This window comes from Dama dama, chromosome 27 (assembly GCF_033118175.1).
Source record: "Dama dama isolate Ldn47 chromosome 27, ASM3311817v1, whole genome shotgun sequence".
Taxonomy (NCBI): domain Eukaryota; kingdom Metazoa; phylum Chordata; class Mammalia; order Artiodactyla; family Cervidae; genus Dama; species Dama dama.
Genome location: NC_083707.1, coordinates 35,039,107 through 35,063,769, shown reverse-complemented (window position 1 = coordinate 35,063,769; position 24,663 = coordinate 35,039,107). Strand labels below are relative to the sequence as shown.

The window sequence follows — 24,663 nt, the reverse complement described above, 5'->3', positions numbered from 1 at the left end:
CCATGTAAGGAGTTCTGAGACAGTGACTTAAAATTAAAAGCTAGAGATATATTTCACTGTGGCAGAGGTCATGGAGAGGCTTGAGGAGGGAAAAGGCGATTTATAAATCCAGTGCTCTGTGGCAACCTAGAGGGGTTGGGATGGGGAGGGAGATGGGAGGGAGGTTCAAGAGAGAAGGGGCATGTGTATACCTACAGCTGACTCATATTCATGTGTGGCAGAGTCCAACACAATATTGCAAATTAATTATTCTCCAGTTAAGAAAAATAGGTAACCAACAAAGTGGAAGTGTTAGTTGCTCTGTTGTGTCCGACTCTTTGCAACCCCATGGACTGTAGCCTGCCAGGCTCCTCTGTCCATAGGATTTCCCAGGCAAGAATACTGGAGTGAGTTGCCACTCCAGTTGTGGGTTGCCACCCCTGGTTGCCAGGGGAATCTTCCCAACCCATGGATCGAACTCGGGTCTCCCTCATTGCAGGCAGACTCTTTACCGTCTGAGCCACCAGGGAAGCCCCAGACAACCAATAAGGACCTGCTCTATAGCACAGGGAATTATACTCAATATTTTATAGTAACCTATAAGGAAAGAGTATCTGAATCACCATGTTGTCTATTTGAAACTAGCATGATATTGCAAATCAACTATGCATCAATAAAAAATAAATTAATAAAAAATTTAAAAAGAGAAGAGAGATAGGACTTGAATAAATAAGAAACGAAAAAGATGTTACCACTGATACCACAGATATGGAAAGAATCTAAGAGGCAATTACATGCCAACAAATCAGACAAATTAAAGAAAATGGATAAATTCCTTGAAATGTACAACCTACAAACACTGAATCATAAATAAAATTTGAATAAACTAGAAAAAGAAACAAAACATGGGCTTCAGGGAATTCTCTGGGCGTCCAGTGATCAGGACTGTGGACTTCCACTGCCCTGAGCCTGGGTTCAATCCCTGGTAGCAGAACTAAGATCCTGAAAGCTGTGTGGCACAGTCAAAAAATAAAATAAAAAGGGTTTCTGTGAGTAATGTTTACTCCATGCAGTCAGTTCGTTGACACCCAGGAGTCACTGAGAGGGGTCTTCTGAGAATATACTTGGTAGATGCAAATGGACAGGAGGTTATCCCCTGAGATAGAAGATTCTATAAAGATAAGGTCTTTTCCTGTCTTTTTTTCTTAGAATATCTTGTCTAACCCAGCCTGAGGGAAGAACATTTGTCACAAACCCTCATCAGGAAGGAACCTACAGGGGTGCCTGAACTGGGACTCAGTCAGCTAGCGGCTCACAGAGGAGAGTATTCTGCCACTAAGGTGGATTCTGAGATATGCAAAGCCTGACTTTGAATGGAGATAGGCTTATCAGACCAGAATCTCGCTAGTTCCAGGAGGAAGTTGGGAGAAGGAAAGGGGAAGGTTTAGGGGGTCACTGGAGTGGGGCAGAAGGACTTTTATCTACCTTGGGAGGGTTAATCCAGGTGTCATTGAACACTCTAAAAGCCAAAGTATGGAGGTCATTTCCAGGGATCAAGGTAGTTTGGGGATTGGGAAACTAAATCAGAAGAGAATTTCCAGGAAAAGTTCTTCTTCTATCCCCTCCCCCACCATCCTCCTCTATCAAAATGCTCTGGACTCCAACATGGATTTTTATTTATTATTTATTTATTTAGTGTGGACCAATTTTAAAGTCTTTATTGAACTTGTTACAATATTACTTCTGTTTAATGTTTTGGTTTTTTGGTTTCGAGGCATGTGGGTTCCAGGGGATCCAGCCTGCACCCCGTGCATGGAAGGCAAAGTCTTAACAGCTGGATTGCCAGGGAAGTCTTATCCAACATAGATTTTTGAATGAAATCTAGTTTTGGAGGACCCTGGGAGAAGTTCTTAACACTCACAGGGAATAACTGCCAAACTCTGGGGTGTCCCATGATTGGAAAACTCTGGGAAAAACGAGTAGTCTGTGGTACCAGGATAATTGTGGGTCACCTTGACAGAACACTTCCTAGATGCCAGGCACTCAGGAGGCAAGGAAAGTGCATTTTCTCATCTAATCCTCACGAAAATCTGAGATGATGAACCATCATTTGCAAATACAGGAGGGAGACTTAGTGGTTGTTGCTGTTTTTCAGTCACTAAGTTGTGTCAGACTCTTTGTAACCCCATGGACTATAGCATACCAGGCTCTTCTGTCCCCCACTGTTTCCCAAGGTTAGCTCAAATTTATGTCCATTGAGTCAGTGATGCTATCTAACCATCTCATCCTCTGCCACCCCCTTCTCCTTTTACTTTCAATCTTTCCCAGCATCGGGGTCTTTTCCAATGAGCTGGCTCTTCCCATCAGGTGACCAAAGTACTGGAGCTTCAAGTTCAGCATCAATCCTTCCAATGAATATTTGCCAATCCCATTGAGGCAGTTAAAGGCAGATCTGAGAGTCTAAACTCCATCCATCAGACTCTAAAACCCGTGTATTCATTTTGAGGCTAAGCGGGGGACATGTAAAAGGGAGACTAGACCAAAGGGCTTTTGGGAAGAAGGAATGTCTTCTCTGTGTTCTCAGAAGTGGGCCAAAAATGGCTGAAAGCTAGTTAAGCTTGATTTCAAATTAAGGAATCACTGGTTTTCTCAACATTTGACTCAGAAACACCTCCCTTCTTCCTTCTTGAAGTCATTTAATTTTCACATTACAGTTGAAGGGAAATCCTCTATTTACCTAATGCTTTCCTGTTCAGTCCTTTCAGGCTATGAATCTTGTGTATTTTATATACACAAAGGTGACTTTTCCTTCCTCGAATGACCAGCGCTTATCAACACAAGCAACTGATACCGAGCTCATAAATATGTCACTTGGAGTCCGTCTCAGCCCGTCTCTTCTCTGAGCGTAATTCTCCTGCGACAGTTTTCCTCCTCCTTTCTTTTCCTGACCGCCGGGGAGACGGCACTGGGGCCCCAGCCGCCCCCGCAGAGTCTGCTTTGAGTTCACTCCCCATCAGCAAATATAAAAACGAGTGACCGCTGCTTCCACACCGAAGTCATTTCAGCAGAAGCCCGCAGACAATATAAAACAAGGCCCGTGGAGCCAGCGCCTTCCGATTCCAATTAAATATTTCCTGTAAGTCTGTGCCAATTGTGCATCTTGGAAGAACATTTGAAAGCAGAAGTTTGAACTCACGGGGACCCCATTGCCTTAAAAACCTGTTTCCTGTTTGACAAGATTTTACTAGCGGGAGCAAAGGAGCACACTCAGCAATTGTTAGTGGTTCAATGTGCAAAGGTGGTGGTTTCCTCCCCCAGGGCCCACCAGCACAGCCTCCTTGAGCTGCAGATTTCTGTCTTCCAGATAAATCTCTCTGAACATTAGACCCCTATTCCAAAGGGCCCTAATGACATTTCCAGGATGACAGGAAATACTTTGCTTATCTCCCTATCTGTGCATCCTACCTCTGCACGTGCTATCTTACAAAGCTGGAAAAGCCCTTTAAGACCACTTCGTAGATGTTATTATGCCCATTTTACAGATCAGAAAAGTGAGGCTCAGGGCTCAGATGTTGTTAAGTGTTGCATAGAGTATTTCAGATTGCCAGGGACTAGGTGTTCAAGGCGCCTCGTGTGTCATGACTTTGCACAAGTTTCTGAAATGTTCTTTGTCTCAGTTTCCAGATTCATAAAATGGAGTGAATGATAGTGGGAATTTGACTTCACAGTTTGGAAAGACCTTTAAGTTGGTCATAAGAAAGGCACCTCGATCATCACAAAGTATTATTACTATTAATTTAAAAATGATCATTATTGGACTTGCCTGGCAGTTCAGGTGGTTAAGATTATGAGCTCCCAGTGCAGAGATGTAGGGTGGATGGGTTCATTCCCTGGCTGGGGAAGATCCTGCAAGCCATGTGGTATGGCCTGTATATGCATATATATATATATATATAATTATCATTAGTGAAAAAATTTATCCTAGGCCTGAAACCCAAAGCACTCCACAATCTGACCCTAGTCTACTGGTCCACAGTCTTTTTTTCAGCTATGACTTCCTGTTCCTACTCCCGCATCACACACACACACACACACACACACACACACACACACACACACACAGGCTATCCCTTTTGTCAAACTACATTTATCCTCTGAATCTTTGTCCTCTTGGTTCCTTCTTCCCGAGATACTCCTTCTTCCCGTGTGGTTCCATCACCTTCAGGAGGCCTTTCCATCCCACTTGGGGACCAGGCTGGCATCACAACTGGAAGCATCATGTATCATCAGCATAGTTTTGTCAAGTGACTTAGCCTCTCAGAGTCTCCAGTCATCTCTAAGATGGGCTAACAATCTTCACCTTGCCATATTATGAGGACTAAACAAGGCAACACATAACCCCCACAGCCCAGGACAGGCAAAGAATATACCTGAGCATCGCCCCCACGCCGCTCCCGTCTCCCACCTTCTCCCTCCCTCATGCTGTGAATGGACTTTGCTTGTAACTTTCTGACAACAGTCACCAAATTCTAGCTTGTTGTTATTGTCACAGTAAGTCTTCAATGCTGGTGATAGAACTCCAGGAATGTTATCGGCAGGCACTCCTGGACCTGCTTGTCTTGTGGGGCAGGCGTGACTAATACTTTTGGTGAATCTGTAGAGCTAGAAAGCTGAGCCGTAGAGGGGCCAAGGGAGTGAGCATTCCAGGCTCATCCCAAGGCTCTGCCTGCTCTGATTGAGTCCACTTTGCACGAATTTAAATGTGAACTTTCTGCATGGCCATGTGAGTAAAATTTGATAAAGTGAGATGTGGGCATTCATTTAACAAATGTATAATACTAATAGCTAGATCTATATTCTAGGCAGCTGGATCTTCTACTCATATGATATTAATCTCATGAAAATCTTGAGAAGTAGCATCACAGTGATGCTTAGTCAGCACTTGTGAGCCTGTGGCACACAGGCTCTGGTGGCATCCACTAGTGAACACCAAGTTCCTGTTTGTTAAGGTCACAACATAGCAGCAGAGACAGGCAAACAGACCATTAAGTAAATTTACTAAGTTACAAAGTAGGGGCACAGAAAGGAGAATAATGATCATTTTGGGGAATGAGAAATTATCTGGAACCAGGCAATATTTGAAGACAATCCTGGAGAATTTAAAGGTCAGATCAAGGAGAAAAAGCAATTCTAGGAATAAGGAACAGCGAGTTCAAGGTCATGGAGAAAAGAAGGCACCTATTTTAGTTGTGGTGGAAGGAGGAGGTGAAACAGACAGGGGCAGAACTATGTGTCAAGTCAAAGGGTGTGATCTTTTTTCCAGTAGGCAATGGGGAGCCACGGAGGGTTTTGTGTGTGTGTGTGTGTGTGTGTGAATTACCCTGGTGTTTTCTGATGATCACTTTGGAGGTCTGGGAGCAGGAGGAGATCATGAAGATGGCCTGAACTCTAAAGTTACATCAACACTGAAAGAGATTCTAAAACAAATATAAATGAGCTATGATTATTATCCCTGGACGTTAGCAAAGTTAAGCTTCTTCCATGTTAAGGCTTATTGCTTCTTTGGATAAAATTGAGTCTTTGGATAAAATTGAGAGGAAATATGCTGTATTTCAGAAAGATCTTTGAAGGGACCAACCATCCCAGTCCAGCCCCACTCACCCGAAACTTCAGGCACATGCTACGCATGCATGTATATTCTGTGCATAGGTATTTGTATATTTTAAAAACAGGTATGGAGAAGAATACCGTAGGGTATGGTAGAAAGAGAAGCCAGAAACTTTCACTCAGCCTAAAGTTTCCGAAGCCTTCCCTTGACTTGACCCACCCAATTCCTGCCCCAACAGAGTCCTGGCTGAGGAGGAGTCCCTGGGTTCCCGGCCCTGTAGCCTCAGGGAGGGCCCCAGGCTCCCACCCCCATCACTCCCCTGTGGCTGCCTCACATGACCACGCCTGCACAGGATATGTCCTTGAACAGCTTTTTTCTTTCTTTGTTTTTTAAACAACACCTGACTGATCCCACGTGAAATGTCCTTAAGGAAGGGAGCTCACCGACAGATGGTGCTGCTGGGGCCGGTCCCTGGGTAAACAATCTCCTCACCCTGGACGGGGCTGGCTCAGTCCTGGCTTGCCATGCCAGGCTTTTAACTTTCCTTCCATTTTTAAGGGTTTCCCAAATGGCTGCAACTGTAAAGAATCTGCCTGCAGTGCAGGAGACACAGAAGACCTGGGTTCCATCTCTGAGCAGGGAAGATCCCCTGGAGGAGGGCATGGCAATCCACTCCAGTGTTCTAGTCTGGAGAATCCCATGGACAGAGGAGCCTGGCAGGCTACAGTCCATGGGCTCACAGAATCGGACACTTTCCATTTTCAAAAACTGTGTTCTTACTGGTTTGCACCTTCTTTCAGTGACTTGTGAGGGATGTCACTGTGTACAGTAAACTAGGCACTTCTTGGGAACATGGCCCCCCCCACCGAAGGTTAAGTGGGTGGGCTTGCTCCTTCTTTGGCGCCCCCCACCTCCAAACCCCACCCCAGACCATCATAAAGTTCTAAAGTCTTCTTCTAAATAAATAAATAAATAAATAAAGTCTTCTTCTAGCCATTGACTCTGGATCAGTGGAGGTTCCTGCCCTGTCCCCAGGGTGACTGACCACTGGGCTGTCCAACTGACTTTGGCCTTTTGGTGAGTCCCAGCCTTGGTTGCTGCCCTCTCCTTTCTTGTTGTTCAGTTGCTCAGTCCATTTGGAACTTCACTAAGGTCTAGGGTGGGCTTTGGAGGTGGGGGGTGACTGGTTTGATCTCCTTGCAGTCCAAGGGACTCTCAAGAGTTTTCTCCTACACTGCAGTTTGAAAGCATCAATTCTTTGACACTCAGCCTTCTTTATGGCCCAACTCTCACATCCATACATGACTACTGGAAAAACTGCTTTGGCTATATGGACCTTTGTCAGCAAGTGATATCTTTGCTTTTTAATATGCTGTATAAGTTTGTCATAGCCTTCTTTCCAAGGAGCAAGTTCTTTTAATTTCATGGCTGCAGTCACCATCTACAGTGATTTTGGAGCCCAAGAAAATAAAATCTGCCACAGTTCCCACTTTTTCCCCATCTATTTGCCATGAAGTGATGGAACTGGATGCCATGATCTTAGTTTCTTTAATGTTGAGCTTTAAGCCAGCTTTTTCCACTCTCCTCTTTCACCCTCACCAAGAGGCTCTATAGTTCCTCTTCACTTTCTGCCATTAGAGTGGTATCATCTGCATATCTGAGGATGTTGATATTTCTCCTGGCAATCCTGATTCTAGCTTGTGCTTCATGCAGCCTGGCGTTTCGCATGATGTACTCTGCATATAAGTTAAATAATCAGGGTGATAATATACAGCCTTGATGTACTCCTTTCTCAATTTGGAACCAGTCCATTGTTGCATGTCTGGTTCTAACTGTTGCTTCTTGACCCACAGACAGGTTTCTCAGGAGACAGGTAAGGTGGTCTGGTATCTCCATCTCTTTAAGAATTTCCCACAGTTTATCATAATCCACACCACACAGTCAAAGGCTTTCACATAGGAAAAATTACAGGGCTCCAATATTTTATTTAATAAATGATGGGGCATCCAATTATTATGGGATGGTTGCTGTGTATATGGGTTGTAGGTCAGAAGTGAAGTGAAGTAAAAGTAGCTCAGTTGTGTCCGACTCTTTGCGACTCCATGGACTATACAGTCCATGGAATTCTCCAGGTCAGAATACTGGAGTGAATTGCTGTTCCCTTCTCCAGGGGATCTTCCCAACCCAGGGATTGAACTCAGGTCTCTTGCATTGCAGGTGGATTTTTTACTGTTTAAGCCACCAGGGAAGCCCCTGTATTATGGGGGCTTCCCCATATATATAATATATATGGGGAATATATACATACATGGGGAATATATACATACATGGGGAATAATATATACATATATATATAATACATATAATAATTATGTATTATGGGAACCATCCCATAATAATCGGCATCCCAGTCCAGGAGGCAAATGTCTTGTGCTCCTCCACACCCCTCTGGCTTGGTGGTGTTCTTCTGAGGCATCTTTCCCCACCTTGGGCTCTGAGTTCACTTGCAGCAAAGTCATCTGTAAGAACATATTTGTGGGAAGGAGAGAGGTGGTGGGTGCCCTGTACCTGGCCAGGGATGGCTGCTTCTCTAGCACACTGGTTTCTGGACTGGGAGTGAGCTTCCAGAAATTACCTATTTGAATACATTCAAAAACATATGGACTTGCTTGCTGCTCTATCTTTAAAAGCCTTATTAATAAATACAATGGTGGATGTCGACCAGTGGTTCTCAACTCTGGCTGCCTAATAGAATCATCTGGAGAGCTCAAAATCTTAAGGATTTTATAGTTCCTTTGATAAATTGAAATCAGAGAAAACGGTGATCCTAGCAGGTTTTTTCTTTCTGAAACCACCCTCCAGTGCCTCACTTCCTCTTAATTAGTTGTCCTGGAGTTGACCCAAATAAAAGCCTATCTCATCTCATTCACCTCCCCTACCTGCCACCCACTGGCAGTGTTAGGAAACAGAACTAGGCATGATGCCCGCCTGATGACACAGAAGTCAATGTGGGATGCTCTGACCAATCAGAAGCGGCTCTTCCCTCAGCTGAAGATTCCTCCTGCAGGGTCTGAAGTGCTGGCATTTCTAACCTAGCATTCTCCTGATCTATACACCTGCTTGCAGTCACTTCAATGGGGAGGAAGGTCAAGAGCAAGAAAACGGCCCCTTTCTCTTGCACAAGCCATCTCAGGGACGGAAGTGGGATTGTCTAAATGTCATTCTGTGCTTTGCCACAAAAGAGAAAAGAGCCCTGGTGTGTTCCAGAGAAGAGGATTAACTTTCTCTCAGAGATGATGATCACACCACATCCTAGCTGGAATCTCCAGGGGACGGATGGCTGGAGAATCAGAAGTAGGGAGAGCTCGGGACTTAATTGTTCTTGATGACTGATTTTAAAGTGTGCTTTGACTTGTGTTTCTGCAGAATAAATCATAAGTAAAAAAGAAGGGGAGGGAACACTAGGTCTCGAGAGAACTAGAGACTCAAGGAATTTTGTTGTTGTTAATGGCACAATGAAAAGTGAAAGTGTTAGTCCCTCAGTAATGTCAGACTCTTTGCGACCCCATGGACTGTAGCCCGCCAGGCTCATCTGTCCTTGGAGTTCTCCAGGCAAGAATCCTGGAGTGGGTGACTATTCTCTTCTCCAGGGAATCTTCCCCACCAAGTGATCGAACCCAGTTCTCCTGCATTGCAGGCAGATTTTTTTACCATCTGAGCCACGAGGGAAGCCCACTGATGCTACAGTTAGTCCATAACAGATCTGTGGTCACTGTGGTCACAGATGCACAAGGAAGGTAGTTATAAGGGGAATATAAACCCTGATGCCACTGCCTTTCTGAGTATCCTAGTTTGAATGGAGCTTTAGCCAAAGCCTGGGAAGGTAGAGCAGATGGACTGTATGGGGAAATACTCTTTCAGGTGCGTTTGGGAATCCAACGTGGTTTTTATCATTCCAAAACACATGGTTGTCGTTCCTCTGGGTAACTGTCATTTGATGAATGTCTTGGTGGTGATGTTGTAAAGGAAAGCCTTGAGAAACAGACTGCTTAGTTAACTGCTCATAGCATTCACATCTCTTTGAAAGTGTAGGACATTTAGGAAAATCTAATTGAAGTCACAACCAAGAAGGTTACACACCCTGGCTGAGCCGGATCACTGACAAAATTTGATATAGTCACATTTAGAGACGGTGCAAGAAACAAACTAATTCAAAACAAGCAAACAAGAAAATAGACTTCAGCATGGACTTGAGTAAGGAATATAAAAGGATGGTCAAGGCGTGGTGGTCATGTGACTTTGCAGCTTTGAAGTCTGTGCTGGTGCTTTGTGAATATTCACGTAGGAAGGAAGGGTTTGGTCAGGCTGGAGGGGACAGCAGAGGAAAGGGGTGGGGAAACTGCTTGGTGCCCTGGGAACTGTGAGAAGGGAGGGGTCTAGCACCTCCTAGGTGGGGCTAGGGGACTCTAGACAAGGTCCAGGTGCGGGCTGTGGAAAGGACGTTTATCCTGTTAACTGACCCAGGCAGGATGCTTGGGGGGTGTGTGGGGCCCCTTCAAACTGCCCAGGATCCTGCCTCTTTCCCCAACACTTTCCAGATTCAAAAATGAATATTTTCAAAGAGGAGTACACACACATCTGAGGGACAAAAATCAAACTTTGCTTTAAGCTTTCGAACATGAAATTTGAAAGAAGGGTATCGCTGGACTTTATTGGTGGTCCAGTGGTTAAGAATCTACCTGACAATTCAGGGGACATGAGTTCAGTCCCTGGTCTGGGAAGATTTCACATGCCAACCGGGCAACTAAGCTCGTGTACCACAGCTACTGAGTCCGTCCATGCTTTAAGAGCCCGCGGGGGCCGCAGCTACCGAGCCTGGGCACCCTAGAGCCCAAGCTCTGGGACGAGAGAAACCACTGTACTGAAAACTCCATACACTGCTAGAGAGTAGCCCCTGCTAGCCACAACTAGGGAAAACCCCTCACAGCCAAATACCCAACACGGCCAAAATAATAATAACAATAATGGAAGCTATCACCATGATCACAGACGCACAAGGAAGGTAGGGCTTAAGAATCTCCATTCATTGTCTCATGTTGTCTCTTGCTCCCTATTTTACAGTTGGAAACTGTAGATTTAGATGGTTGGAAAATATTAAATAAAGAAATCCATAAGCTTCTTTGAGCATTTAAGGCACAGAGGTAGACAGGGACTAGAACAAAATAGAATTACTATGTTTCTTAGCAGACTGTAGCAATTTCTAAAATTCTTCCAAGTCATATTAAAATAAAAGAAAAGACTTTCCAGGTCAAGGATATTTCCAGCATCATGTGATAATGTAGGAAAGTAACTGTGTCCCCATAAAACAACTCCATTCAAAAGAAGAAAGAAAAATACCTTTTAGGAATGGCAAAGGAAGAAAGCTATGCCTTGTGTCTGAGCACAAATGGGTGAGATTTGCATGATTAAAAAAACCATTTCTAATGGAACAGTGCGTCACCACACATCCAAATAGTTCTTATTTCCATTGGTTTCCTCCTCAAAAATTGGATCTTCTAATTCATTTCAGGAAAGAAAATTTTAAGTAGACATTGCATTTAAAATTCTTTTAAACTCAAGGTCGTATGTTCAACCAAAAGCTCCAAAATGTCAAGTAACAAGTTAATATATTGTCCTGACTGGATGTTTCAAGTTTGACCAGGAGGGCTCCCACCCACTAGCCTGCCCCTCTATCTGCCACTTGCTTTAGTCCTTCTGGTCCCACAAAGGAAACAGTGACTCCTGGGCTTTCTGAAGCAGCTGGATGTCATGGCAGGCGAGTGATGAGCCAAGGAAAGCCAAGGCACACACAATCCTTAGACAAGTATCACTTTGGGGATGCTCTCTTCAATCCATAGTGTTATCCACGGGAACTTTAGGAATCATCTATTTAAGCTTTTGTTTTCTAATAATAAGAATAGAAACTCCTTCTTCACTTCAAATGATAAAATCAAATTTGTTTCTTGTCTTTTTTTTTCTTTCTACATTATCATTAGCATTTCATGGTTTCATTGTTAGAGTCTCATATAATTAGTTTTAAAATAGACATTTTATTATTTATAATGAGAAATAAAAGTTTAGAAAAATATTAAGAAGTGAAAATAAGAAGGAAAATGTCACATGTATTTCCACTAATCAAAAGATCTAAAGTGATATTTTGAGGTTATTTGTGCAGTTTTTTTTTCACATAATGATTTTTTAAAAATTCAACATAGGCAAACTGTATAGAGAGTGAGAAGGAAAAGCAGAAACATTCTTGGCAAAAGATATTTGCAATGGAAATGTCTGAGAAAGGACTCATATCTAGAATATTAAAAAGTTCCTAGGCATTAATAAGAAAAAGACGATCAAAAAAATGGGCAAAAGACTTGAATGGGTCCATGTTTTAAAAAAGATATTAAATGGCCAGTGAACATGTAAAAAAGTACCCAACCTCATTTTAATCATAAGGGTTATACAAATTAAAATCATAGTAACATACTTCTACACACCTAAAAGAATGACGACAGTTAAAGGGACTGATAATATGAAGTGTTGCCGAGGATGCAGGACTCTCATATAAGTCTCCCGAGAGTGTCAGCTGGCACAGTTCTTTGTAAATGACTGGATCTCCTATTATGTATTTAATTTCTTTATCCATTCATCCATTGATGGGCACAGAGGTTGCTTCCACATCTTGACTACTGTAAATAATGCTACAAAGAACATGGGGATACAGATATATTTTTAAGTTGATATTTTTGTTTCCTCTGGGTATATTCCCAGATGTGGAATTGCGGGATGATATGGTTGGCCTATTTTTAATTTTTTGAGGGTTCTCCACATTCTTTTCCATAGTGACTACACCAGTTTATAGTTTCACAACAGTGCACAAGGATTCGCTTTTCTCTGCATTCACAGGAAGATTTATTATTTTTATCCTTTTGACGATGGCCATTCTAACAGGTAAGAGGTGATTTAACCTCTCCTTGTGGTTTAACTTGCATTTTCCTAATGACTAGTGATGTTGAGCATCTTCTCATGTACCTAGTGGCCTTTTGTATATCTTCTTTGGAGAAATGTCTATTTAGGTCCTTTGTCCAATTTTTAAACTGGGTTATTTTTCTCTTTTTTGCTACTGAGTTGTATGAGATTTTGGATGTTAGCTTCTCAATATATATATGGTTCACATGTTTGTTTTTTTTTCCCATTCCACAGGTTTTCTTTTCACTTTGTTGATAATTTCTTTTTTCTGTGCAGTAGCTTTTTAGTTTGATGGAGGACCACTTGTTTGTTGTTTGTTTTGCTAATTGTGCTTTAGCTGTCTTATTAAAAACTGATTACCAACCCCCATGTAAAGAAGCTTTATTCCTTGGTTTTCTTCTAAGAATTTCATGATTTAAAGTCTTACATTTAAGGCTTTAATCTATTTTAAGTTAACTTTTATGAGTGATGTAAGATTTGGGTTCAGTTTTATTATTTTTCATGTGACTATCCAATTATCTCAGCACCATGTATTGAAAAAAAAACTGCCTTTTCTCCATTGAATATTCTTGACTCCTTTGTCAAATGTTAGTTAACTGTGTACACTTGGGTTTGTTTCTGGGCTCATAATTCTGTTCCATTTGTTTTATGCAAGTACCATACTATTTTGATGGGGGATCTTAGTTCCCCGACCAGGGATTAAACCCCGGCCAAGGCAGTGAAAGTGAAAAAGGGCCAAGTCCTCACCACTGGGCTGCCAGAGAATTCCCGCAACACTTTTAAAACTAAAGTTACTCATTTCACTTCAAAATAAGTTACTTAGGGAAAGACACTTTAGCATAACTCATGAAGAGCACAGATTTTAGAAACAGTGACCAGCTTCCAATTGTGGTTCTACCACTCATTGACTTCTGTATGTCTCAGTTTTCTTATGTGTAGGATAGAAATAACACTCACTGGAAAGAACCTATGTTAGAATTCAATGAGAAAATTAAGGTAACACTAACCACAATCCTTGGCACATAGTAAACGCTCAATACATATCTAACACTGTTATTATTAGTGTTTAGCAGATGTGAGGTTTTAGAGTTCAATGTGTGCATGTGTGTGTGTGTGTCTGTGTGTGTGTGCACACACGCGCTTAGTCATATGTGACTCTTCTCGACTTCATGGACTGTAGCTCACCAGGCTCCTCTGTCCATGGGATTTCCCAGGCAAGAATATTGGAGGGGATTGCCATTTCCTTTTCCAGGGGGTCTTCCTGACTCAGGGATTGAACCCATGTCTCTTGCATTGCAGGTGGATTCTTTTTTTTTTTTTAAATTAATTAATTAATTTATTTTTGTCTGTGCTGGGTCTTCATTGCTGCACAGGCTTTTCTGTAATTGCAGCAAGCAGGGGCTACTCTCTGGTTATGGTGCCTGGGCTTTTCACTTCAGTGGCTTCTCTTGTCGCAGAGCACAGACTCTAGAGTGCACGGACTTCAGTAGTTGTGGCGTGGGGACTCCTTAGTTGCGGTTCCCAGGGTTTTAGAGCACAGGCTCAATAGTGTGGCACACGGGCTCAGTTCCTTTGAGGCATGTGGGATCTTCCTGCACCAGAGATTGAACCTATGTCTCCAGCACTGGCAGGTGAATTCTTTATCACTCAGCCACCAGGGAAGCCCCATTAGAGTTCAATAGATGATGACTAATCATATCACTAAGTAATAGTTCTCAATGAAAAGTGTCTTGACTTCTCATGTGTTCTTCTGTGGTTACTACTGATATTAACCAACCACAGCTTACAATTTGGAGGAGGGAAGTACATTAGGGAGGGCTTGGGCATGTGCTGAAGACCAGGTCACCCGGACAACATCACCATTGGACATCAAGAAAAAGAGAAGAGGAGGTTGAGTCCTGGAGCTGGAGATTTCTAAAATGTGAGCAAAGATAAATGGTGAATGTTTAGTTTCTCAAGAGGCAAACAATTCAAGCGCTCCTGGAATCTGAAATGAAGATTTAGGTTGGTAGAGAGACGGCCAAATCAAAGCTGTAGGTGATCTTGACTTACTGAGATTAGCAGGTGTAGCCTGCTAGCAGAGGGCTCTGAACTTGAGAAGGTGAGCCCTGAGGTGGAGACCCGTGGAGCCAGGTAAGGTGGCCACTTCCCAGGGGCAGGTCTTGTTGTACCTGCGGCAGAGTGTAGAGCGGTTGCTCCTTGGGATGGAGTGGGTGGAGTTCCACATCTCAGATTTTCACTCCACTTACAATGTCCTTATTCAAGCCTTCCTTGGACAGACCCCAGACTGGGGAGGGACCCCCTCCCCTGGCGGAAGCTGTGATATTTTACTCCATAATCATGCCCCTGCCTGGCAGCTCCTGCCCCTCCCTCTCCCACCCCCTCCAGGTCACACTCACGCCAGACAGAACCACCTTTAAACATTTCAGAGGCTTTTAGATCCTGTAAGGATGGCTGCTCTTTAGGAAGAACTAAATTTATTGAACTAAACATCCTAGGCACCATCACTCAAAAATTTAGTGACCCTCCCACCATTCAATTCAGGTTTCCCTGGTGGCTCAGATAGTAAAGAATCTGTCTGCAGTGCTGGAGACCAGGGTTTGATCCTTGGGTTGGGAGGATATTTTTTTCCTCAACTTTTTTGCTTGAAAACTTTCAAGCCTACATAGAAGTTGAAAGAACAGTACAAGGGACATTGTGATATCCTTCACACAGACTCATAATTCATTCTGTTGACGCTTATTGAGCATCCAACAGTATGCTTGGTGCTCTGGTAGCCTTTGGATAAACAAATATGAGTGAGTTCTGCTGCCTGAGCTCAAGGTCCTCATGGCTCATGGGGCAAGAGCAAGTGTAAGACAAAAAGACCTCTTCTCTGCATCTGAAATTGAGGTCTGCCATCCAACTGGGATCCCACTTCAGCCCTCAGGCTGCATCACAGTGTTTTCCTGGGCACAGAGAGGTAGATTTACTGGGCAGATGGCAGCTCCACACCCACAGGGAAGGTCTACTTACCATGAGAATCTCTGCTGAGAGCCGGAAGGTTCGTTCTTACTCTGTGTGGCTCCCGGTCCACAGGGTGACCTGGGAAGAGATGGAAGCCTTGCCTAACTGAGGACATGATAACAGATCAAAACATGGTACCGTTCTCTTGTCTTTTACTTCATGACTGAGGCACTGCAGTACCCGGAGGAAACAGTTTGACCTTTACATAAAAAATTAAAGAGGAACTTACCTGGCAGTCCAGCGGTTAAGAATCCAGCTTGCAATGCAGGGGACTTGATCCCTGGTTGGGGAACTGAGATCCCGCATGCTGTGGAGCAGCTAAGCCTGCATGCAACTACTGAGCCCACAGGAAGCAACTCGAGAATCTGTGCATCACTGTGATAGATTCTGCATGATGCAACTAAGACTCGAGGTAGCCAAAGGAAGAAAGAGAGAAAAAATAAAGAAAACACCTTGAAAGGGCTTATTGCTTGGATTCTGTCTATCTAATGCTATATTCAGACGGCACTGGATGATTCCTAGCCGGTTTTGGATCAAAGAATTAAACGAGTGACATTTTGGAGGGTCGGTTCTTTTTATTTCATTTTAATTCCCCCCCAGCTTTATTGAGATATAATTTGATGCCTAACAGTGTATAAGTTTAAGGTGTTCAATGTGAGGAACATACACATTGCAAAATGATTACTGCAATAAGATTAGTTAATACCATCATCTCATATAACTGCCTTTTTTTTTTTTTTTTTGTGGTGAGAACACTTAAGATCTGCTCTCTTAGCCACTTTCAAGTGTACAATAGCGTATTGTTAACTGTGGTCAGCATGCTGTACATTGGATCCTTAGAAAGTACTCATTTTAATGAAGGTTGCCCGTTGAGTAGAAAATACAGGCATTTAAGGATACCTTTCTCCAAACAGCTTGAAATCTTAAGAAAAAACAAGGCACACAGAAGTTAGAAAAGATGTGGTGGGTGTAGAAGGAGATCAGAGGAAAGACATAATAGTGGCAGCAGGAGCAGTCTGAGAAAGCTTCCCAGCTGAGAGGCAATAAGCCAGTACATTTAAACTCAGCAAATGTCACAATACATAAATGTATGAAAAAGGTCTGGAAGAAACACACCAAACTGTTTATTGGATTGAGTATGGGAGGTATTAAAGAGGACAGTTGATTCTGATTGTGTCCAATAAAAAAAATGACTAGTATTACTTGTATAATCAGGGGTGTGCTGTATTAACACATATATGTGGAATCTAGAAAAATGGTACAGATGAACCTGTTTGAAGGACAGGAAAAGAGACGCAGACCCAGAGAATTGACGTGTGGACATGGAGGGTGAGGATGAATTGGGAGATTGGGAATGACGTATATACGCTACCATGTCTAAGATAGGTGGCTGGTGGAAACCTGCCACATGGTGCAGGGAGCTCAGCTTGTTGCTCCGTGATGATCTAGGGTCGTGGGATTGAGGGTGGGGTGGGAGGGAGGTCCAAGAAGGAGGGAGGAGATGATATGTTTGCATATGGCTGATTCACTTCCTTGTGCAGCAGAAACTAACGTAACATTGTGAAGCAACTCTACTGTGATTTCTAAAAAAACATTTAAGAAGCAACTTTCTCCAAAAAAAAATAAATAAAAGGTTATATTGTAGTGTTGTTTTATCACAGTGTTTTCCATGGTGTAAATACTTCCACTAAGGCTTCCCAAGTGGCTCAAATGGTAAAGAATCTGTCTGCAATGCGGAAAATCTGGGTTTGATCCCTGGGTTGGGAAGATCCTCTGGAGGAGGAAATGGCAGTCCACTCCAGTAGTCTTGCCTGGAGAATTCCATGGACACAGGAGCCCGGCCAGCTACAGTCTGTGGAGTCACAGAGTGGGACATGAGTGAGCAACTAACATTTTCACTTTCATGGCTAATTTAAGCAACCAAAGTCAAGGCAACTAGCTCACAAATTCTTGGAAATTTAACAATTCAAGCAATTGTTATGTGCCAGGCTCTGAGTCAAGTGCTGGGGAGAGATGGAGAAAAGATTATGATGCAATCCGTGTCTGCCAGACAACAAAAATACAGTGGGGGTGCTAAAAGAGGAACTAAAGGAAGAAGAGATTAGCTCTGGCAAGGTGTGGGGAAGGAGGAGACTCAGAGTAGCTTCCTTACATGAGCTTTGAGGAGAGATGGAATAATCATTAAGGAATAAGAGGGAAGGCCCCAAAGCATGGAAGCATATGATACATTCTGTGAATTGAAGATTGCTCACTTTGCACAAGATTATTGGCACCAAATGTATATTGAGGCCAGAACAGAGGGTTGGGGCCATATTATCAAAGGTGATGAATTTCACTGGTTAGTAATGTGAGCTACTAACAGTTTTTGAGAAGCCTTGAGCAATAACTGATGGCAGGGTGGAGACTACACCGTAAGAGAGAGCAGAGAGCATTGTGCTGCATGCGTGCTCAGCCGTGTCTGCCTCTATGAGACCCCATGGACTATGGCCTGTCAGGCTCCTCTGTCCATGGAATTCTCCAGGCAAGAATACTGGAGTGGGTTGCCATTTCCTTCTCCAGGGGATCTTCCTGACCCAGGGATTGACTCCTGTGTCTCCTGCATTGGCAGGTGGATTCTTTATCACTGCTGCCACCTGGGAAGCCCCAAAAGAGAGCAGGGCAATGTACGAAACAGGATACAATGAGGGCTTCAATTAAGGCAATACAGTAGGGATAGAAATATCACAGACCCAAGAAGCATTTATGAGGAAGAATTAACAGGACAATGGATTGGCTGAAGTGAGTGGAGGAGATTGGTTGCTTGAAGGTAATACCTAGGACTCTGAAAAATGATCACTCTGCCTCCTGTGGGAATGAATGACTTCACCAGCAAAGAAAGGAAGCATTTTAAAGAGACTACAATTTCTCCAAAGAAGACATACAGATGGCTAACAAACACATGAATAGATGCTCAACATCGCTCATTATCAGAGAAATGCAAATCAAAACCACAATGAGGTACCATTACACGCCAGTCAGGATGGCTGCTATCCAAAAGTCTACAAGCAATAAATGCTGGAGAGGGTGTGGAGAAAAGGGAATCCTCTTACACTGTTGGTGGGAATGCAAACTAGTACAGCCACTATGGAGAACAGTGTGGAGATTTCTTAAAAAACTGGAAATAGAACTGCCATATGACCCAGCAATACCACTTCTGGGCATACACACCGAGGAAACCAGATCTGAAAGACACACGTTGCACCCCAGTGTTCATCGCAGCACTGTTTATAATAGCCAGGACATGGAAGCAACCTAGATGCCCATCAGCAGATGAATGGATAAGGAAGCTGTGGTACATATATACCATGGAATATTACTCAGCCATTAAAAAGAATTCATTTGAATCAGTTCTAATGAGATGGATGAAATTGGAGCCCATTATACAGAGTGAAGTAAGCCAGAAAGATAAAGAACATTACAGCATACTAACACATATATATGGAATTTAGAAAGATGGTAATAATAACCCTATATGCAAAACAGAAAAAGAGACATAGATGTACAGAACAGACTTTTGGACTCTGTGGGAGAAGGCGAGGGTGGGATGTTTCAAGAGAACAGCATGTATACTATCTATGGTGAAACAGACAGCCCAGGAGGGATGCATGAGACAAGTGCTCGGGCCTGGTGCACTGGGAAGACCCAGAGGAATCGGGTGGAGAGGGATGTGGGAGGGGGGATCGGGATGGGGAATACATGTAACTCCATGGCTGATTCAAGTCAGTGTATGACAAAACCCACTGCAATGTTGTAAAGTAATTAGCCTCCAACTAATAAAAATAAATGAAAAAAAAAAAAGAGAGACTACAAAGGCTAGGAGTTGGTAGCCTGATTGGTTGTTTAGTGGACTTCCCTGGCGGTTCAGTGGTAAAAAACCCACCTGCCAATCCAGGAGATGGCCAATACAGTCCATGGGGTCGTAAAGAGTCAGACATGACTGATCAACTGAGCACACAGTGACATTTGTGAGTTTGAAGGTCGGAGACTTGAGTGGCAGGCCCTGAAGATGGTTTCATTTTACTGTATTTGGATTTATGGATCTTAGTCCTGGGTAGTTAGGTGATGGAAGTGGTGCACTTTTGATTTGAGATGGAGGACATCTCCCACGATTGGGAATAATAATTAACCCAGGAGTTTACAAGATAAATAGTAATTTATCCATGGAACTTGAAAAGAGAATAAGTGAGGGAAGGGAGGAAAGCAGCCAGGTAAACCTGCGAATCTAGTTACTCTGAAGAGTAATAGGTACAATATAGAAATAAGGGAGTGAGAGGTGCCTGGTGATTCCTGTGAGAAACCAGTTGGGAAGGAAGCCAGAAACAATACTTAAGGCCTCAGATGTCTAAGTACAAACACATAGGGCACAGGTAACAAGCAAAGGAAACTTGAGATTTTAACACCAGGCAGAGACAAGATGACCTCATAGAAACCTTGTAGACAGGGCTCGGGGCCTATAGACACACTTCGGGATATAGCTGAAATTAACACAACATTGTAAGTCAAGCATACTTCCATAAAAAAATAAATTTTAAAAAAGTTAGAAAAAAAGAAAGATGAGGCAACTTCTTGTACATTTACACAGAAAAATGTGAAAACATATTCAGTAAACAAAGTAAGTTACAAATAGATGTACATAATATGAGATCCAATTTTGGTAGAATAAAGAACTAGTACTATTTTTTTAAAAAAAAAGACTGACATACAGTGATGAAATGAAACCTATGCCCATATTTATGAGGCAGAGAAGCTTATTTATTAGCGTATATTTACCTGGATGTTGCAGAGGAACTAACTGGAAAAGCATAATGATGAATATTTAGGAGGAGAGGATCAGAACATAAAAGCAGTTACTACACACCATTTGCCTAGAAGATGAGTGGGAAAATATTAAATATCAAATCTGAATTAAATATTCTGATAAAATCCTTTCAAAAACTTTAATGGAAAATCTCACCCTGATTTTGCGAACACAAACTTTTCTATGCCCGTTTCTATGTTTGAAATAGGTACATGTCATTCCTTAAAAAGACATGTTCTCTTGAAATTCTAATCGTCTCCATCAAGTGAAAAGAATTTCTTTGTCTACGTGGGTGAAAAAAATTAAAATATTTTCATAAAGATTTAAAAAATGTACAGTTGAGACTATAGAATATCAAACAGTAATTCCTTTTTTTTTTCATTGATAAATATGATGCTGAAATTCATGTGACCAGGCAAGCAGATTCTTTATGATGGGCAGATACACTTGTCACCCATCCAATGGGGATAACCCTCCGGCAGGCAGAATAACTCCCTGTAGCCAAGCAGCACAAGTCTGTTAAAAAAGGAGTCTGATAAAAAATCCATTATCAGTGGGGAATTCTCTGGTGGCCCAGTGGTTAGGACTCTGCACTTTCACTGCCAAGGGTGCAGGTTTGGCCCCTGGGGGGGAAACTAAGATCCCACAAGCCTCTCAGCTGTGTGGTTAACAGAGAAAAAAAAAAAAAAAAAATCACTATCTGAGAGCTCTAGAAAGTGTCAGGCCAGAGGCTTGTTGATACTCTCAGGTCTTCTCATCTCATTTGGAGTCACCAGTGCCTCGGGATGTTATGGGTTAAATCCTGTCCTGCCCCCACCCTTCCTCAAGTTCATATGTAGAAAAGCCTATTACTCCTCAGAACCTCAGGATGTGACCTTATTTGGAAATAAGGTCTTTGCTGATGTAATCAAGTTTCATGGAGGTCATCCTGGATTAGGGTGGGCCCTAATCCAATGACTGTGTTGTGACTAGTTGCTCAGTTTGACTCTTCTGTGCCTTTTTAAGGAGAGGGGAATTTGGACACAGAGAAACATGTAGAGGGAAGGCAATGTGAAGGACAAAACGAAAAGGTGGACATTTGGTGCCAAGGAGAGAGGTCTGGACCAGAGCTCTCCCTCTCGGCCCTCAGGAAGAACCAGCCCTGCAGACACCTTGATCTTGGACCTCTGTCCTCCAGAGCTGTGAGACAATGGATTTCTGTGGTTTAAGTCACTCAGCCTGTGGTGCTTTGTTACAGCAGGGCTAGCGAACCAATACACTGGAACAGGGCTCGGTTCCCAGAGGATGGAGGCAGGGGACCAGCAAGGACCAACCAAGTGAGGGAGTGAAACTTCAGCCTCATGGGTGGATGAAAGTGAAAGGGGAACTGAGACAAAGCCAGTGAATTTGGGGGCATAATCAGGGAAGTTAAAGCTACACTCATGGGCTTTCCCAGGTCTCATCTCCCAAACTCAAAAGAGCCGACATCAAATTCAGGTCAGGAAGAGCCTAGGAAATTCTTTGTAAGTTGCCTCCTTGGGGAGTGGCCCAGTGTCTGGGTCAGGTTGGAGTGTATATGAAAGTCTCCCGTACCTACAGCTGAGGGACTGTGGGCAAGGCAGTCATGTGAAAGAAGGTTTAGAGTTTGTTGTAGAGAATAAATTTTGGCTCAAAGTTAAGAGATCTTTCATTTTTTTCTTTCTAAAAATATTTTGACATTTAAAATATCATAAGAAATTTGGAAAATAGGGAAAGAAAAAATGTCCCCACAATCCCATCATCTTATCCAAATTTACCAAGTATTTCTTTTGCCTTTCTTCATGGATGTATAGTTTAGGTACTTGGATTTAGAAAGTGTATATATGTAATTTGCATCCTGATTTTTAAAGGAATAAAATTATAGTGCAGACATGTTCCCATTTTGCTGTATGATTTCTCATGAGAACAACCTTTACTGGCTATGTAAGTACAGGGAGTGTGTGGGAAGCATAATGAATGATTTCCCTATTGCTGGATATTAAAGTTGTGGCTAGTTTCCTCCTTATCAATATTCTCCCCCCAAGTTTCCCTCCAGTACTGAGATTCCATGATTTTATGTTTGGCAAAAGGAAGAGAAAACCACTTCTCAAAACTTCTGTCTCAAATTCTGAAGAGGGGCCTTTTGAGACATCCTGACATGGTACATCAAGTCATATTTCTGCTTATTTCCTCTGAGTATCACTTTCACAAAAATGATTTTAAGAAATTTCTATCTGGGACAAGGAAGCCTGGCATGCTGCAGTCCATGAGGTCGCAAAGAGTTGAACATGACTTGGTGACTGAACAACAACAAAAATCTACTTGCCTAACTTGAACAGGTTTCCCCCCCCCCCTCAGATGTACCAAAAAAAAAAAGAAAGAAAGAAAGAAAAAATGCATAATTAGAAACAAGAATTCCTATATACCTTTCAGCCAGATTCACCCAAAGTTAACATTTTACATATCATTATGATCAAAATTGAGACATTATTTCTGATGCATCACTCTTATCAAACTCCAGACCTGATTCAAATATCACCATTGATTTCTGACCCCAGATCCAATGAGGAATCAGAGGTTGCAGTAGCTGCCTGCATTTCCTTGTCTCCTTTAATCTAGAACACTTTCTCAGTCCTTTGTTTTTCACAACTTTTGACATGTTTGAAAAGTACTGACCAAGTATTTAATAGAGGGACCCTCAACTTGGGTCATTTTGTATTTCCTCATGAAGTTTTTGTACCACCAGAATGAGGTTGGGCCCTTCTCAGAGCATCTGTGTGTGGAGGCATGTTATGTTGATCCATCTCATTATAAGAGATGATAAATTTAATCAATCTGGTTAAGGTGGTATCTGTTAGGTTCCTCCGCTGTAAAGTTACTGCTTTTTCCTTAATAAGTATTGTAGGGCTCTACTTTGAGACTATGTATTAAATAGAAATCTTGTTTCTTATCATACTTTCACTGACTAATTTTAGCTTTCAGTGATGATTCATCCCTTAAGCGATGATTGTGGTGTTTTCCAGATGGTGATTTTCTGTGTTCATTATTCTTACTGTGAATGTTAGTTGTGACTTACCTCAGACAGTTTTTATAGATTTTCCTTACCTATACAGCCCTAGATTATCCTTAAAAAAAAAAAAAAAAGAAAGGCAAGAGAATGTTTATCCTCTGCTCACTCTGTTGGCCTGTAATCCAAACACAGGCAGATCATTAAAGGTGGGGTTGCACAGACAAAGGCTTGGAGTTGGTGAGGCATCTTCATACCTGCATTGACTCCCACTTTTGTGAGTTTCAGCCAATTATAGTTCGTTCTGCCAAGGAATTATGGGCACTTTTTAATATATGATTTATCCTTAAGTCATCACTGTAAAGTAATCAGAAAGTAGCCATTGCCACTTCCACTCTACAGATGAGAAAAGTGAAATCCACAGGTGTTTTCTTAAATGTATTAAATATTTATTGATTTATTTGGCTGTGTTGGGTCTTAAGCAGTACTCTCGATCTTCTTGCCGCATGCTGGATCTATGAATAGTTTGCTGATTAGAACCAGGGGCCCCCTGCATTGGGATCAGGGTCTTAGCCACTGGAATACCTGGGAAGTCACTCTTTTGGCTAATTATTATGTATATTTTCACCCATAATAATCCAGTCTTCTCTTCACAAGCAACAACAATAGTAGTTATTTAAACAGAAGTTTCTTGCAGATATAATTTACAAAAGTTATTTTTATCTCAAGCTGAATTCTTCAAGGTGACCTGGCATTCTAAATACAGAATTCTATTTATCCAGAATGGTTGAGAGGTTCTAGTTAACTAAACTTTTCTGTATGTAGCAGGACCCCCCACTCTTCAAAGAATCCAAATACAAAGATGAAGGAAAAGTTTTCTTTAAAATTGAATAGACATTTTAGGCCATTCCTTAGATGTGCAGGATTAATCAAGTTGCTATAAATAAAAAGAGAATGAGATTTGGATGGAAGAAAATCAGACACTATCTTACATTAGTATGAAAAGCGATTCTCGTTGAACAGTGGGAGATGAGCTAATCACCTTCTACAGTACCTTGCTTCCTTAACCATTTATCTTTTTCTCCTAAAAATAGCATATTGGAGAAAGAAATTTTTGATAAAGTGGACTTTCTGTTGATTGGATAATATAGCTGCTATTACACCAGCTTCTTTTCCTTAAGGTACCAGCAATTAGAACTGACTAACAGGACACCCAGCATCCACTTT

The 24,663-nt window shown here is 42.2% G+C and overlaps 1 long non-coding RNA gene across 6 annotated transcripts in view; it reads right to left on the bottom strand.

Moving 5' to 3' along the window:
* Nucleotides 1-12,046: 12,046 nt before the first annotated feature.
* The window catches only part of LOC133047646 (uncharacterized), a 29,589-nt gene continuing 16,972 nt past the window's right edge, over nucleotides 12,047-24,663 (bottom strand). For 5 of the 6 annotated variants that reach the window (XR_009690799.1, XR_009690804.1, XR_009690802.1 and 2 more), the window contains 3 exons: nucleotides 15,825-17,447; nucleotides 15,605-15,673; nucleotides 12,047-14,503 (listed from right to left, as the gene is read on the bottom strand). This is a non-coding gene — a long non-coding RNA (uncharacterized LOC133047646). The remainder of the gene's footprint in view (nucleotides 14,504-15,604; nucleotides 15,674-15,824; nucleotides 17,448-24,663) is intronic. The other variant, XR_009690800.1, reaches the window with a different exon arrangement.